At 38.9% G+C, this 15629-nt stretch overlaps 1 protein-coding gene and 1 long non-coding RNA gene across 6 annotated transcripts in view; one reads left to right on the top strand and one right to left on the bottom strand.

Annotated features, from left to right (window-relative positions):
- ABL1 (ABL proto-oncogene 1, non-receptor tyrosine kinase) overlaps positions 1–15629 on the bottom strand; it is a 136036-nt gene that overhangs the window by 49622 nt on the left and 70785 nt on the right. The gene's annotated exons all lie outside the window — the stretch shown is intronic.
- LOC118017581 overlaps positions 1–15629 on the top strand; it is an 85468-nt gene that overhangs the window by 3675 nt on the left and 66164 nt on the right. For 2 of the 3 annotated variants that reach the window (XR_004681191.1, XR_004681192.1), the window contains exons 4-5: positions 791–917; positions 10964–11030. This is a non-coding gene — a long non-coding RNA (uncharacterized LOC118017581). Of the gene's footprint in view, positions 1–790; positions 918–10963; positions 11031–12744; positions 12928–15629 lie in introns of those variants that run through there. The other variant, XR_004681190.1, reaches the window with a different exon arrangement.

Here is a 15629-nt window from a genome sequence, read left to right on the forward strand (position 1 = left end):
TAAATAAAATAAAATGCAGACTCTTGGTCTCCATTCTAGTCCTTTAGAATCAGAATACATGGAATGGGCTACATCTTAACAAGTTCCCCAAATGATTTGTGTGCATACTTAAGGTTGAAAACCACTACGTTTTAGAATAGAGAAGAGTTGTTTCTTGTTTTCACAAGGAATTGGACAAACAGGAATGGGTATTTCTAAAATTTTTTCCTTTGAAGGCAATTTTTTGTTTATTTTTGTATATTTTTTAAAGATTTTATTTATTTGAGAGAGAGTGAGTGAGCATGAGCTGGGGAGGGGCAGAGGGAGAGGGAGAAGCAGACTCCCCACTGAGCAGGGAGCCCCACACGGGCTTCATCCCAGCACTCTCGGATCATGACCTGAGCCAAAGGCTTAACCGAATGAGCCATCCAGGCGCACCCCTGAAGGCAATTTTTTTAAATCTAGGAAATGTATAATTCTAGAACAAGTTATCAGAAGAGGACCCTTCTTTTAAGATTTTAGGCTAAAGACAATTTTTTTTTAAAGTTTGGAGTTCAGTCCTATTTAAAAAGGGGGGCTGACGTGGGTCAAGGGAATGAGGCAGGAGGCCTGACATGGGGCCTGGTTTGGGACCCCCCAGGACCAAATGATCCCAAATGTGACTGACCCCTCCACTGTTTCCAGCCCAGCCAATAACTTGGGGGCGGGGGGCGTGTGGAGAGCAAAGATCTTGAGGCATGTGCATGCTATTTCATGTGCACCTGCCAAAAAGCCCACTTGCTCTGACTCTGCAAACACTTTCCATTGACAGCCTGCTGGGTTCTCTAGCTCTCTGTGTCCAGTGTGTGTCCGACTGAAGGAAAATGCAGCTCAGAAGACCAAAGCAGTCACATCCATTTTGGCCACTGTATAAGGACACACAGGCATCTCTTTGTCTTGTAAGTTTTCTGGGAGATTGTACGACCTGGGGGTTGAGTGTCACAAAGGCCTGCTGACTCTGGACTGGGGGAAGCAACACAACAGAGGCTGAATGAGCTACCTCACGCAGCCTAGCTCTGAACTGCACCTCTGCCGTCCACTGTGGTGGCCTGGGCAAGTGACTTCACCTCCCAGAGCCTCCACTGTCTCAACTGTAACACTGGGGGAGAGGAGCTATCTCACAGGGTTATGAAGATTAGAAACAATGTATGGAAGGGGCTCCATAAACAGTAGCTATTGTTATTTCCAAAAGAGCCCTCTTACCAGATCAGATGATGGTCTGTGTTTGTTCCTGCCTAAGTCTTACTGGGACTAAGTCAAGAGCTAAAATTAACAAATGTGATAGGTGAAAATGATTCCAGCAAGCACAGTCTGAGGGAGTGAAAGTAGTCTAGAGGTTTTCCAAGGGACAAGGAAGCCATTTATTTTATTAGGGGAAAGAAACTAGCTATGGAGTAGGAGTAGCAACTACGATTGAAATGTCACGGAGTCCTACCTTTCATCCTAAAGCCAGGGATTGCAACCACAGCTTTGTGGTGAATCATAAACTCCACACCCCACATCTTTAATGGGTGCCTATTTCAGGCCCAGGACTTGATGAGCTAACTGCACACAGGACTGTCTTTTCAGGTAACACTGATTGTTTTGTTAGTTCCCTTGGTATTTCCAGAGCCACAATTCTCAATTGGAGGCCAAATCTGAACTTAGAGTAAATCTACTTTCTAGAAAATCTCATTATAGTAAGACTCTACTACATTTTAATAATTAACAAGTCAAAAAGAACTATTAAACAGTAATTTTTCTCAAAGAGGAAACTAATTTATTATTGGTATGCCCATTTTATTTTTTATTACTTTTAATTTTTGTATTACACACAAGGTTAAAATCAAATAGTACTGAAGTTTTGTAATAAATACAGCAATCCCCTGACTCCATCCCCCAGTCTGCTGCCCCAGGGGCAGGCAGCCTCCTTCAGATTTCTAATTAATGTCCTCATATTGTTGTTTCTGGATTCATCAGCTTTCCACATTATATATTAACTTATTATAGTAGTATCCCAACCTCCCTAAACAGTAAAATCACAATTTTTGGTTAAGTCAATAGTCAGTGTTTACAATACTGTGATTATATATTGTTCACTGTTCCATCAATAATATACTACGAATGTTTCCTTTATTTATCTTAGAGATATTAATTGCCTTGATTTCTTTCATTTGGTTAATCTTCTACAGATCTATTACTATTACTCCCAAATATTTCAAAGATCTGTCAAACACCTAGTAGTATTTTTTCCAAATACTAAAACCCTTAAAATATTCTCAGTTCTATTTATTTTTATTTTTTAAAAGATTTTATTTATTCATTTATTTGAGAGAGAGCGTGCGAGTGGGGGAGAAGCAGAGAAAAAGAGACAAGCAGACTATGCGCTGAGCGTGGAGCTCAACACGGGGTTTGATCCTATGACTCCGAGATCATGACCTGAGCTGAAACCAAGAGTGGTACGCTCAACCAACTGAGCCACCCAGGTGCCCCCTCAGTTCTGTTTACTGACTTCCATCCTCGTTTTGCTGGAATACATTGTCCAGTAGCTTTCTGGAAAAAAAGTGGGAGGAGGGTACATTCCAAACCTACTCTGACAGTTTGGATGGGTACAGAATTCTAGGTTAAAATTAATTTTTCCCACTTAATTTTGAAGATGTTTCTCCACTAGTTTCTAGTTTCCAGTATTGTTTAGAAATGCAATTCCACTCTGATTCTTGATCTTTTATATAATAACCTGTTTTTCTCTTTGGACGCTCTGGAGTATCTTCTAATACTCTTGGTGTTCTGAAATTTCACAATGATACAACTAGGAGTGAGTCTTTTATAATGCTGGCACCTCAGGAGCTAATCCAATTAGAAGATGTTAAGTCATTTAGCTCTGGAGAACACCCACTCTGAGGTTTTCCCTGATACTGTGTCCTAAATTCTCCTCCATTTTCTTTTGGCTTTCTCCTTCTAGAATTCCTATCAGATGGATACTGAACCTCTGGGACTGAGCTTCTAATTTTCTTATCTGTTCTCTCTCATTGTCTATGTCTTTTCTTTATGTACTGTTTCCTGCAATAGGCTGCATTTTAAGTCTTCTGTGGAATTTTAACTTCTGGCTATAATGTTCTCAATATAAGACCTTGTTATTATTCTGATATTCTCATTATTTTATTATTGTGATTATTTTTATTAACACTGTTGCTTGATGTTTGCAATATGTCTCCCTAAGGACAGCAAAGACTCTTCTGGACTCTTCTTCTGTTTCCTGCATTGTCTTTATTTCAACCAAGTTCCTTTTTTCTGTGAATGTTTTACCTTTTATCTGTTAGAGACTCTTCTAAATAAATGAGGAACTAAAACGTATGCGGGGAGGAGCACAACTGGTGGGCTTCAGTGAAGGAAAGTGGTAAGCTCACTTTTCCTTCAAGAGAATCCCCAAATGTTGGTATCTGTAGGGCTTTTTCTAGGGCTGTTCAATTTTGTTTTTGTTTTTCCCAGAAAAAAAATTTTCCATCTCTCTGTTAGGGCCCTAGCTGGCATTTATTAGAAGAGGGCCGAGAATCTCGCTATTCAATATGCAGACTTAAAAAAAAAAAAAAAAAAAAAATCTGCTTGGGGTGCTTGGCTGGCTCAATAGGTAGAGCATGTGACTCTTGATCTTGGGGTTGTGAGTTCAAGCCCCATGTTGAGCATAGAGCTTACTTTAAAAAAAAATTGGGGGGCACCTGGGTGGCTCAGTTGGTTAAGCAACTGCCTTCGGCTCAGGACATGATCCTGGAGTCCCGGGATGAGTCCCGCATCCCGCTCCCTGCTCAGCAGGGAGTCCACTTCTCCCTCTGACCCTCTCCCTCTCACACTTTCTCTCTCTCAAATAAATAAATAAATAATCTTTTAAAAAAATAAAAATAAAAACTTGGGGGCGCCTGGGTGGCTCAGTTGTTTAAGCGTCTGCCTTCGGCTCAGGTCATGATCTCAGGGTCCTAGGATCAAGCCCCACATCAGGCTTCCTGCTCAGCAGGGAGTCTGCTTCTCTCTCTCTCTCCCTCCCTCTGATCCTTCCTACTGCTCCTTCTCTCTCTCTCACTCTCTGTCAAATAAATAAATAAAATATTTTTAAAAAAAAATTCTGCTCTTGCTCACCCCACTGTTTTCAGTCCCTTGGCTTATATGTATCCATGGTGAAAGTAATGCCCCTGAGTCCAGGGCCTCTATAGGGCAATCTGTCAATATAATACTTCTAGTCTCAAATAGGTGGGAAGGAGAGGTGGTCATCTGCTGTACAGAGTTGGGGAGCAGTGTGAATGAAGAATCTAAACACTCCTTTTACTGACTTTCAATTGATCCCTCGATTTCAGTTACAGGCCTCACCCCTCCCTGCTTTCTTTAGTACTAATGCCTCTAACGTCGATTTTTTTCTCAGGATCTTACAAGCACACTGGCTCACTTCTAATGTCTCTCTCAGAAGAGGTTAGACTTCAATTTCCTTCTGACTGCCTTCCATTTTCAAAAATGTGTTCACCTTTCTTATCTACTTACCCTTTTTGGTTCTTTTGCCCTTATGAATTTTCACTTTGAAAAAAATCTTCTTACTATCATTTCAGCAGAGCTTGGGGAACAAACGGAGATAAAAACAGGTCTTCCACATTTAATCATTTTTCATCAGAATCTGTTTTGCCCATTTTATAGATGAGACAGCTGAGGCACAGACAGATTAAATAACTTGCACGAGGTCTCACAGCAAGGTATGGCAGAGCCAGGAAAAGAACCCAGATCTCCAAACTCCCTTGTTAGATTTTTTTCCATTCTATCACACCCACTAGGTAGGTACCCATAATCAAGAGCTGACAGACCAATTTTAGGACACCAGGCTGCAAAACTATTTAAAATTTGTTGCATACTATAGGTTTCAAATCATAATATTGCTGGTGGTGAAGAAACAATCAAATCCTGAATTCCTAAACCCAGTCAAATTCCACTTACAAGTTAAGTTAGAAACAGATATATTATTAAACAAAAAATAGTTTGGGATAATTCGTATTAAACACTAAGTGCCTGAATTCAACTCAAAGAGGTTTCAAACATTTTCGTGAATTGTGTCTGTCCCTTTACTTTGGTTAACTTTTGAAATAAATGCCAAGAATTTTATTTCAAATCCCTAAAAGTCTTGTTTGCCTTTAATCTGAATATTGAATAAAGATTACAATATCTATAAAACAAATCAAAAATAGCAATGTTGCAAAAATCAAAACACTTCAGACTATTATCTATAGAGTAAGGTAAACTTAAGCACACTTTTGCAGAAACACTGATAAAGGAAAAGCCCGAGCACTGGTTATTTACAAGTAAGACTTCTTTTATTTTCAAATGCTGCTTTTGGCTTTTATAGTTTTGCTCACTTTGACTGGGAAACCAGTGGTTAACTTTCCCTCTCTTTCTCTAAGACTGAAAGAATCTGGCCAGCAGTGAGCAGGCTTGGGAGATCACGTTACTTGGGGGTGGGGGAGGCAGGCAGCTGGAGGGAGTGTAGAGAGAAGGGCCAGTAGGGAAGGAAAACACGTCGTCTGAACCTCCCCACAGTGCAAGGCCCAGCAGGGATCAGGAGGTTCGCAGAGGGGCCAGTGTTTATCCAGGTTATCTCTGGGGCAGCTGAAATGGGCTATGCAAGTATGAGCTCCCTCAGCATTAAGATCCTCTCAGCAGCCTGGAGCTGCGCCTGGGGAAGGCAAATTTCTCGGTAATTGTTAGGACTAAAAACCTAGAAATGAAACACTAAAGGAGTTTTGTTTGTTTCTTCAAAACATTCAGCAGCAATTTGTTTTGTCGTCAAGGTTTTTAAACGCACACAAAGGACAAATGGGTCCAGAAGATTTCTCCCTACACTTGTTAGAAATGACTGTTGTCCTTAGAGAAGCAATGGCATCTCTAAATGAAATGCTTTTTCCTCCTAAAGCGCCAGATATGGCATATTAATCCAAAGCTACATATTAACCAGAGAAGAACGGCTACAGATAACACTGGAGAAACTGCTCGTTAAGTGGCACTGTGGTGATGTCAGGAGGAAAGAGTCACTTGAAAAGAAAATGACAGAGTTCTGCTCCCAAAGTCGACTTCCAGAAGCTGTCTGCCACCCTATCGACCAGCTGGTGCATAAGCTCTATATTCAGTAAGGCAACTCCTAAATTGGATTTAACTGCTAAGTTAATTTTCACATTTCCTAAGCAATAATAATTCATATTTATGGCTATTTCAGCAGGAAGAGCATTCTGATACAATTCTAAAACAATAGTAAAAGTTAACTCCTCGATAAGGTTTAGGCTAATAACTACATATCAACTAGACTTTCTCTGAGGAAAAATTAATGGGAATCCCACACGGGCTAGTTACAGGAACCCCCAAGCCAACAATGGTCCCCAACATCTGTTCTCCTCTCTCACCCTCAACCCCTAAGTTTTAGACCTTAACCTTAGCTGTAGATAGCCACATGGCCCCACAGTAAAGACTACATTTCCCAGTCTCTCTTGTACCTCAGCATTACCACGTCACTGAGTTTTAACCAAAGATGTGAGCAGAAATGATACAGGCAACTTCTGGGCCTCTTTCTTAAAAGGAATGGGCAGCCCCCCTCTCCTTTCTACTTCCCACTCCCTGCACAAGGACAGGACAGGTGGAGTGGCCATTTGGAATTGAGGTAGAATCCACATTTTAAAGAGTAATAAGATGGAGGTATCTGACCCTGTGGAGCCCCCATCTACAGCCAGTTAATGTCAGCCTGTTACAGAGGAGGGAAATAAACACCTAGCTTGTTTAAAGCTGCTGGTATTCTGCATCTGTTATAACAGCCATGTAATCTTTATGGTAATAATATTAAAACACCAATTCTAACTCATAGAAATCAAGAATTTTCTAAATCAACTATTTCTTTTCTTTATCTATCAAAAACTGTTAACTGGAAAGCAAGCATTTGAAACATTCTCATAACCTTCAGAAAATGAGAAAGTATCTTACTTAAACAATCAGTATAAAACAATCAGTATAAAGCAGCCCAGTGTCCAGCTCATAATGAGCACTCAAATATCACATGTTAATTATTATTACAGTTAGCGGTTCCCTGCCTTACACAATTTCTGGTCCTGGTGGAAGGAAGATTAAAAAATTCCTACATTCTATCATATATCTGATAAAGACCTTGTATCCAGAATACAGAGAACTCTTATCACTCAATAATAAGACAGTATACAAACCAATTAAAAAATAGGTAAAGATTTTTAATTGATGTCAACAAAGAAGAAATACAAATGGCTAATAAGCACATGAAAAGATGCTCAGTATCACTGGTCATTCAAGAAATGGAAACTAAAACCACAAAGAGATATACTAGAATCAAACAGACAAAATCAAGTGTTGGTGAGGATGTGGAGAAACTGGAGCCCTCGTACACTGCGGGTGGGAATGTAGAACCGTAGGATCGCTCTAGAAAACAGCTTGGCAGTTTCTTAAAAAGTTCAACACAAACTTACTTTATAAGACCCAGCAATTCTACTCCTAGGAATCCACCCCAGAGAAATGAAAACACATATCCATGAATTGTCCGTGAGTGTTCACAGCAGCATTAGTCGTCATGGCCGAGAACTGGAAACCATCCAAATGTCCCTCAGTTGGTGGATGGATAAACAAAATGTATGTCCAAATAATGGAAGAATACTCAAGAATAAAAAGGAATGACATGCTGTTATGTGCTGCAATATAGATGAACCTCAAAAACGTAAACTTAATTCCTCAGCTTTCCACTATGTAGGTGACAAAACTGTCTTTAACTTTGTCCTATAGTTGCACAACACGAAGGGAATGCTAGCTCTTGACTCTGCCTAGAGTTTGCATATCTGATTCCCAGTTCTCAAAAAGCCCCAGAGAGGCAATTTGACAATATTCAGTATCTACCAAAATTGCAAATACATTTACCCTTTGATCCAGCAATTCTATTTTGGGGGATTTAACTCTACAGACTTACCTACACATACACACACAACTGAGTATGAATACACACATACGCACACACATATTCACTGAAGCACTGTTTAAATAGTAAAGTGTCTATCACTAAGTTAAATAAACTCTAATCTTAGCCTTCGAAATGGGGTACATTTGTGTCTGGATGGGGGTACATGAAGCTTTCCAAGAAGTATAAAAGTACTTATTTAAAAGGGATCAAATTTCAGATCTTGAATTTCATACATAATCTTTTCTAAAACTAATCTGAGAACACCTCTGCCAGTTCTCCTTCCTAATGCTGCTTTCACAATGACCCCTTCCTTCCTTACAATGAAGAACACCTCTCATAAATCCCCATAGGTTTAAAAATTTCTGGTCACTAAACTATGGGACAATCTGAGAATACATGGCTGCAGAGGGGAAGTCTTCTTTCAAAGCAAAGCAAAGGGAGCATCATTAAGAGATGAACATTAAACATTCTGCAAATGTTTATTGAGTATCTACTAAGAGCTAGGTACTATCCTAAGCTCTAGGGTTACAACAGGTAGAATACAGAGAAAAAAAATCCCTCCTTCCAACAGTTCACATTCTAGTAGGGGGAGACAGACAGCAAAATAAATTAGTAAATTACAAAATATATAAGAAGGTAAAACTGCTAGGGAGAAAAAGCATGTGAGAGGGACAGGGATGCTGAGGTCAGGGAGTGGGGACTGGATTGTAATGTTAAATAAAGTGATCAGAAAAAAACACTGATGAAGATAAAAATTGAACAAAGACCCAAAGGAGGGAGAGTAAACTATGGGGGAAGCACTTTCCTAGCATAGAGAACAGCAAGTACAAAGGCACTGGGGCAGGGAGGATGACTGGGAAAGGTTCAAGGAATAGCAAACAGGCCAATATGGATGGAACAGAAGAAGGAGAAAAAAAGGCAGTTAGATAGAGGCTGCAGGGGCATGGGAAGATCTTGTCTGCCTAAGGTGTCGAGGCTTTGGCTTTTACTCTGAAGGAACTGGGAAGGCACAAGAGGCTTGGGGCAGAGTGACTGAATCTGATTATATTTAAAGGGATTACTCTGGCTGAACCAGGAGAAGACTAAGAGGGGTACCAGTGACTAACACTGACCTCAGGGCGAATGAGCTTGGGAAGTGTCTGTTCCTTTTTTTTCTATTTTCTAGAAAGGTTGCAGAGAATTCATATTATTTCCTCTTTAAATAGTTGGTAGAATTCACCAGTGAAATCATCTGGGCCTGGAGTTTTCTTTGTGGGATGACTTTTAACTACAAATTCAATTTCCTTAATAGATTTGGTGCTATTCAGGTTGTCTGTTTCTTCTTGAGTGAGCTTTGGCCATTTGTGTCTTTCAAGGAATTGGTCTGTTTTTCCTAGGCTGATGATTCACTTATTATACTTTTCATATCTGTAGAATCTGTGTGATGTTACCTCTTCTGTTCCTAATATTACAATTTTTGTCTTCTCTATTTTTTCCTGATCAGTCTGGCAAGAGGTTTATCAATTCTATTGCTCTTCTCAAAGAACTGGCTTTTGATTTCATAGATTTCTTTATGGTTTTTGTTTTCTATTTTACTGATTTCTACATTGGTCTTTTTTTCTACTTAATTTGGGTTTCACAAGCCTTTATTTTTCTAGTTTTTTTTTTTTTTAAAGATTTTATTTATTTATTTTGACAGAGAGAGAGAGAGAGAGAGACAGTGAAAGAGGGAACACAAGCAGGGAGTGGGGGGGGGGGGGGGGGGGAGGGAAAGGGAGAAGCAGGCTTCCTGCGGAACAGGGAGCCCGATGTGGGGCTTGATCCCAGGACCCTGGGATCATGACCTGAGCCGAAGGCAGATGCTTAATGACTGAGCAACCCAGGTGCCCCTATTTTTCTAGTTCTTAAGGTAGAAACCCAAGATCATTTGAGACCTTTTTTCTTTTCTAATATAAGGATTTAGTGTTATATAAATTCTCCTTTTGCTCCATCCCACAAACTTTATGTTACATTTTCACCTACATTCAGTTCTGAATACTTGCTAATTTTACTTTTGATTTTTTATTCTTTGATTCATGGTTTATTTGAAAATGCTATCTAGTTTCCAAGCAGTTGAAAGATCTTCCTGACATCTTGCTGTCACTGATTCCTCATTGAATTCCACTGTGGTCAGGGATCATACCTTCTATAAATTGAACCAGCTTACATATATTGAGACTTTTGAGACTTTTCTAATGGCCCAGAAAATGGTTTGTCTTGGTAACAGTTCCATCTGCACTTGAAAAGAATGTGTATTCCACTGTTCTGGGGTAGAGTGTTCCATAAACATAAATGAAGTCACATTCGTTGATTACACTGTTCAAATCTCCTATTCCCTTACTAATTTTCTGTCTACTTGTTCTATCAGTTATTGAGAGGTGTTAAAATCTCCAGTTATAATTGTGAATTTCTTGCAGTTCTATCAGTTTTTGATTCATGTCTTTTGAATCTCTATTTATATATAAACATTTAGGATTATATTTTCTTAATGAATTAACCCCTTTATCATTATCCTTGGTAATTTGTTTTAAAACTCACTTTGCTACTCAGTTTTCTTTTGATTAATGTTAACATGGTACATCTTTTCCCACCCTTTTGCTTTTAACCTGTTTGTATCTTTGTACTAAAAGCAGGTTCAAGACTCCTGGGTGGCTCAGTTGGTTGGGCGTCTGCCTTCGGCCCGGGTTGATCCCAGGGTCCTGGGATCGAGTCCCGCATGGGGCTCCTTGCTCAGCAGGAAGCCTGCTGCTCCCTCTGCCCGCTGCTCCCCCTCCTTGTGCTCCAAAATCTAAAAAAAAAAAAGCAAGTTCAATTTAGGCAGCATCTGAATGGGTCTTACTTTTTCATGCAATCTGACAACCCCTACTTCTTATTGGGATGCTTAGACTTTTTACTTAATATAATATAATAACAACATAATGTGGAATTTCATCTACCATCTTCCTGTTTGTTTTATAGTTATCCAATCTGTTCTTTGTTCACTTCTCCAAGGAAGAATTCCTTCTGCCTGACAGCCTTTAAACTGGTAAGCTAGCTTTTGTGTAAGAATGGGATTAAAAAATATATACATTTATATTTGCTTATATATGCACAAAATAACAATGGAAAATATATAAATATGTAAGAAACTAATTACAGTGTTAATTCATGGAAGAAATGATAATGGGATAACCAGGTAGAAAAGTTCAAGGACCAGAGTAAAACTTCTCAATCTACTAGTTTATATATATATATATAATTTTTAAACTAGCAAATGCATTATTTTATTTTTTAAATAGTCATCAAAGAAAATAGGTCTGGCCTGGCTTAACATAGAATGAGAATCCTAGGGGTGCCTGGGTGGCTCAATCTTTAAGCATCTGCCTTCGGCTCGGGTCATGATCCCAGGGTCCTGGGCTCCCTGCTCAGCGGGAGGCCTGCTTCTCCCTCTCCCTCTCCCATTCCCACTCCCCCTGCTTGTGTTCCTGCTCTTGCTATCTCTGTCAAATAAACAAATAAAATCTTAAAAAAAAAATGAGAATCCTAATATTCTGCAAAATGCTAGAATCTAAAATGGGGTTTTTTGGAATTCAAGTCTTATTAGTGCAACTATATTATGGTAATCAAATCACTTTGGATTGATTCCAAGGCAGATTTATCCCACCATGAAGACAACAATTTAAGCAATATTTTGCTCAAAAAAAGAGCTAAGCTGTGAGCTCTTGGGGGCTAAAACTATGTCTTATGTCTGATCCATCTTTGTATACCTAGGGCCAAGTCCTGTATACAGCCACTCATTATTGATTGGTTGGGTTGGCTGAGCTAATAACCTAATTCTACTGTTAAGCAAATGGTGTTATAGGGAAGTTCCATGAGCCCTGTTCTCTAAGGATACTAACAGACAACTATTATTGGCGGGGTCACTGGGATTCCACTTTGTGATGCTGTCTTTGACCAGATTCTGGAGATATTAGATTTATGTAAGTACCAGCCTCACTGACCTCATTCTTGTGAGGTCTTCTTAGTCTGGCCTTCTGGACCAAACACCTGCTCTCTTCGTATTTTCACTCATATGCATTTCTTTTTTTTTTTTAAGATTTTATTTATTTATTTGAGAGAGAATGAGAGAGAGAGCACATGAGAGCGGGGAGGGTCAGAGGGAGAAGCAGACTCCCTGCCGAGCAGGGAGCCGGATGCGGGACTCGATCCAGGGACTCCAGGATCATGACCTGAGCCGAAGGCAGTCGCTTAACCAACTGAGCCATCCAGGCGCCCCACTCATATGCATTTCTAACTGGTATAATTCCACCAACCCAAAACTGCAGTTATCACTTTGAAAATTTTGTTATGAAGGGGCACCTGGATGGCTCAGTTGGTTAATCGTCTGCCTTTGGCTCAGATCGTGATCCCGGGGTCCTGGGATGGAGTCCTGCATCGGGCTCCTTGCTCAGTGGGGAGCCTGCTTCTCCCTCTGCCTGCTGCTTCCCCCTGCTTGTGAGTGCTCTCTTTCTGATAAATAAAATCTTAAAAAAATAATAAAAATAAAAAATAAAAGACATATCACTTTGTTTAACCAGGAGATCTCCCTCTTTTTTCCCTTATTTATTAATAAATCCTGGCTTTTTAAGGACATGGCTTAATAGGACTGTCAAGGACCTGAATTACTATGTGAACCAGATATACTGACTTTAGTTCTTGTGGGTTTGAGTGGGCAAGTCAGATAGGTTTTCTTGTATCTAAGTCTCTTCCCTTCCTCACAGGGAGAAGATAACCAGCCATTTGTGTCTGTGTGAGCCAGCTTCCTCTCACTTCCTTCCTTCCCCATTTTTTCTCTTTCCTTGGGAAACTTTGGAGATCAATTAATCATAAATAATTATTCTGTCATCATGTACATACCGAAGAAATACCTAGTACAGATAAACAGTCCATAATTTCCATAAAAAAAGAGAAAAAAATTAAACTATTTGTGCTTCTACTTTTCCCTTGCTGAACTAACGCAAAAGAAAAAGTTTAAGTGTGAGTTTGGGCAATAGTCTTGGTTCCTATACTTAGAGCTTGGTATATCCAAGAGTCTTAAAAATCTTTTTGGAGGGGCGCCTGGGTGGCTCAGTCGGTTAAGCGACTGCCTTCGGCTCAGGTCATGGTTCTGGAGTCCCGGGATCGAGTCCCGCATCGGGCTCCCTGCTCAGCAGGGAGCCTGCTTCTCCCTCTGACCCTCCCCCCTCTCATGTGCTCTCTCTCTCATTCTCTCTGTCTCAAATAAATAAAAATCTTTAAAAAAAAAAAAAAATCTTTTTGGATATATGACCATAATAGGTCTATTTATATTAAAATTTTATGTTATATTCCCGACAGTTAGATGATTCTTTGGACTATAAAGAAGAGTTAAGTTTAAATTAGCTTAAAAATAACTTCATGTTTCCTCCTGATTTTATTATGATATAAAAATGTTACTGTAATAATTAATGTAAGACTTAGATTTAATTTCTCATGATTTAAAGCTTCTAAATTAATAATAGTAATTCTAAGGGTTCAGTAAGATCTCACTGTTCCCACAAATTGTTTAAAATTACAAAACTATAGAACTGTATTTAATTAAAAGAACTTATATTTTAAAAATTATTTCATCTAATAAATTCTTATGTTTCAAATTATAAATATTTGATGCGTTGACCTAAATTTTAATTTCCAGATGTTTAGGTCAACTTAAAGATCTCTTAAACTAATAATAAATTGAGTTAATTAATAATCCTTGGAAATATGGACAGTTTCTAATTAAAGGAAAAGATCCAAACACTGGGCACCACATATAGTTTTAAATTACCCTTCCTTATTTTTTTTTTTTTTAAAGATTTTATTTATTTATTTGAGAGAGAGAGAGAGCACATGAGAAGGGGGAGGATCAGAGGGAGAAGCAGACTCCCCGCTGAGCAGGGAGCCTGATGCGGGACTCGATCCTGGGACTCCAGGATCGTGACCTGAGCCGAAGGCAGTCGCTTAACCAACTGAGCCACCCAGGCGCCCTCCTTATTTTTTTTTTTTTAAGATTTTATTTTTAAGTAATCTCTACACCCAACATGGGGCTTGAATTCATAACCCCAAGATCAAGAGTTGTATGCTCCACCGACTGAGCCAGAGGCTCCTCCTCCTTACTTAATTTTTTTTTTTTTGAAAGGGGGGTAAGGGGAGAGGGACGGGGCGGGGGGAGAAAGAATCTTAACCAGGCTCCATGCCCAGTGCAGAGCCCAACGAGGGGCTTGATCCCACAACCCCAAGATCATGACCCGAGCCGAAATCAAGAGTCAGATGCTTACCTGACTGAGCCACCCAGGCTCCCCCTCCTCCTTACTTTTATATATAAAATACCTATAGATTAACTGAATGCGTAAATTTCTCTAAATGATGCTAGATCCATGCTTATTTTGCCATCTTAAAATTTGTTAAAGTGACATAAAATGTATGCTCATGGAAAGAAATTGCTAGACAGTTCCTGATTTCCTGTCTTCGAGCTTTCTAAAAACTTTTAACTTTAAAGTTGGTACTTAATATAAATGGTGACAAAGAAACAAAATATGTGTATAACACAATAAATGTGGTTTGTCTAATTTTTTTCATTAAGGAAAATGTTAGTTCATTAAGATGGTAAATCAATATAATCTATACATTATTTTATTTAATGTACTGATACAATTAGTTATATTTTACAACTAGTTAAAAGCTTTATTCTTATCATCACAGTTATCTATTTCTATTATATTGATCTAATATACATACCTAGTATATTGATTAAATCAAAAGTTAATAAATGATAAGAGATAACAAAAGACGAATTTGAGGGTAAATTATTAATGGTAAATATAAAGGGTCTGAGGAAAACAAACTCTGCCTATAGATGGTGAATTTGAAGGAAATAATGAATTGTTTTTAAAAATCATGGCAATGTTGGTTCAATGTTAATAAATTTATTCATAAAGAAAAGGACTTATAAATCTCTTACTGAAAATAGATGGATAACAGGCAAAAAAGAAAATACAAATTTGGGTTATCTTTCTGTAAAGTGACCAAGTTATTCCACTGCCAGATAACAGATTCCTTTCCTTTTTATCATCAAAATGCTATGTTGACTGTCTGAATTTTCTGGCATACTCAGGAATCATTTTGAAAAAAGTCCTTTTTTAAAGTTCCTGTAATCATTTTATTTACTGTTGCATGTTTCCAAATTATTGCCTTTAGCAATTTCTTGTTTTTGGATACTCTGACTTATGTCATATATGCAGAGAGAGTAGGAACATGCATTTAAAAACACACAGTATTTCTGACTTGGCAAATCAGAAAAGTGAAGCCAGAAAACTGAATGCCGAAGAGAGTGAGTAATCCTAGAAGACAGAGAGGTATGGGGTGATCTCCAAGCTCCCTACACTCACATTTCTAACTGACCTTTGAACTACTCACGCTCATGCATGGGACAGACCCAAAACAGCTCAGCTAAAGACAAAAGATGTAAGACATCTTTTGCCCATCGAGGGGCTTGATCCCACAACCCCAAGATCATGACCCGAGCCGAAATCAAGAGTCAGATGCGTACCTGACTGAGCCATCCAGGCTCCCCCTCCTCCTTACTTTTATATATAAAATACCTATAGAT

This window comes from Mirounga leonina, unplaced genomic scaffold (genome assembly GCF_011800145.1).
Source record: "Mirounga leonina isolate KUSES-001 unplaced genomic scaffold, KU_Mleo_1.0 Mir_170, whole genome shotgun sequence".
Lineage (NCBI taxonomy): Eukaryota > Metazoa > Chordata > Mammalia > Carnivora > Phocidae > Mirounga > Mirounga leonina.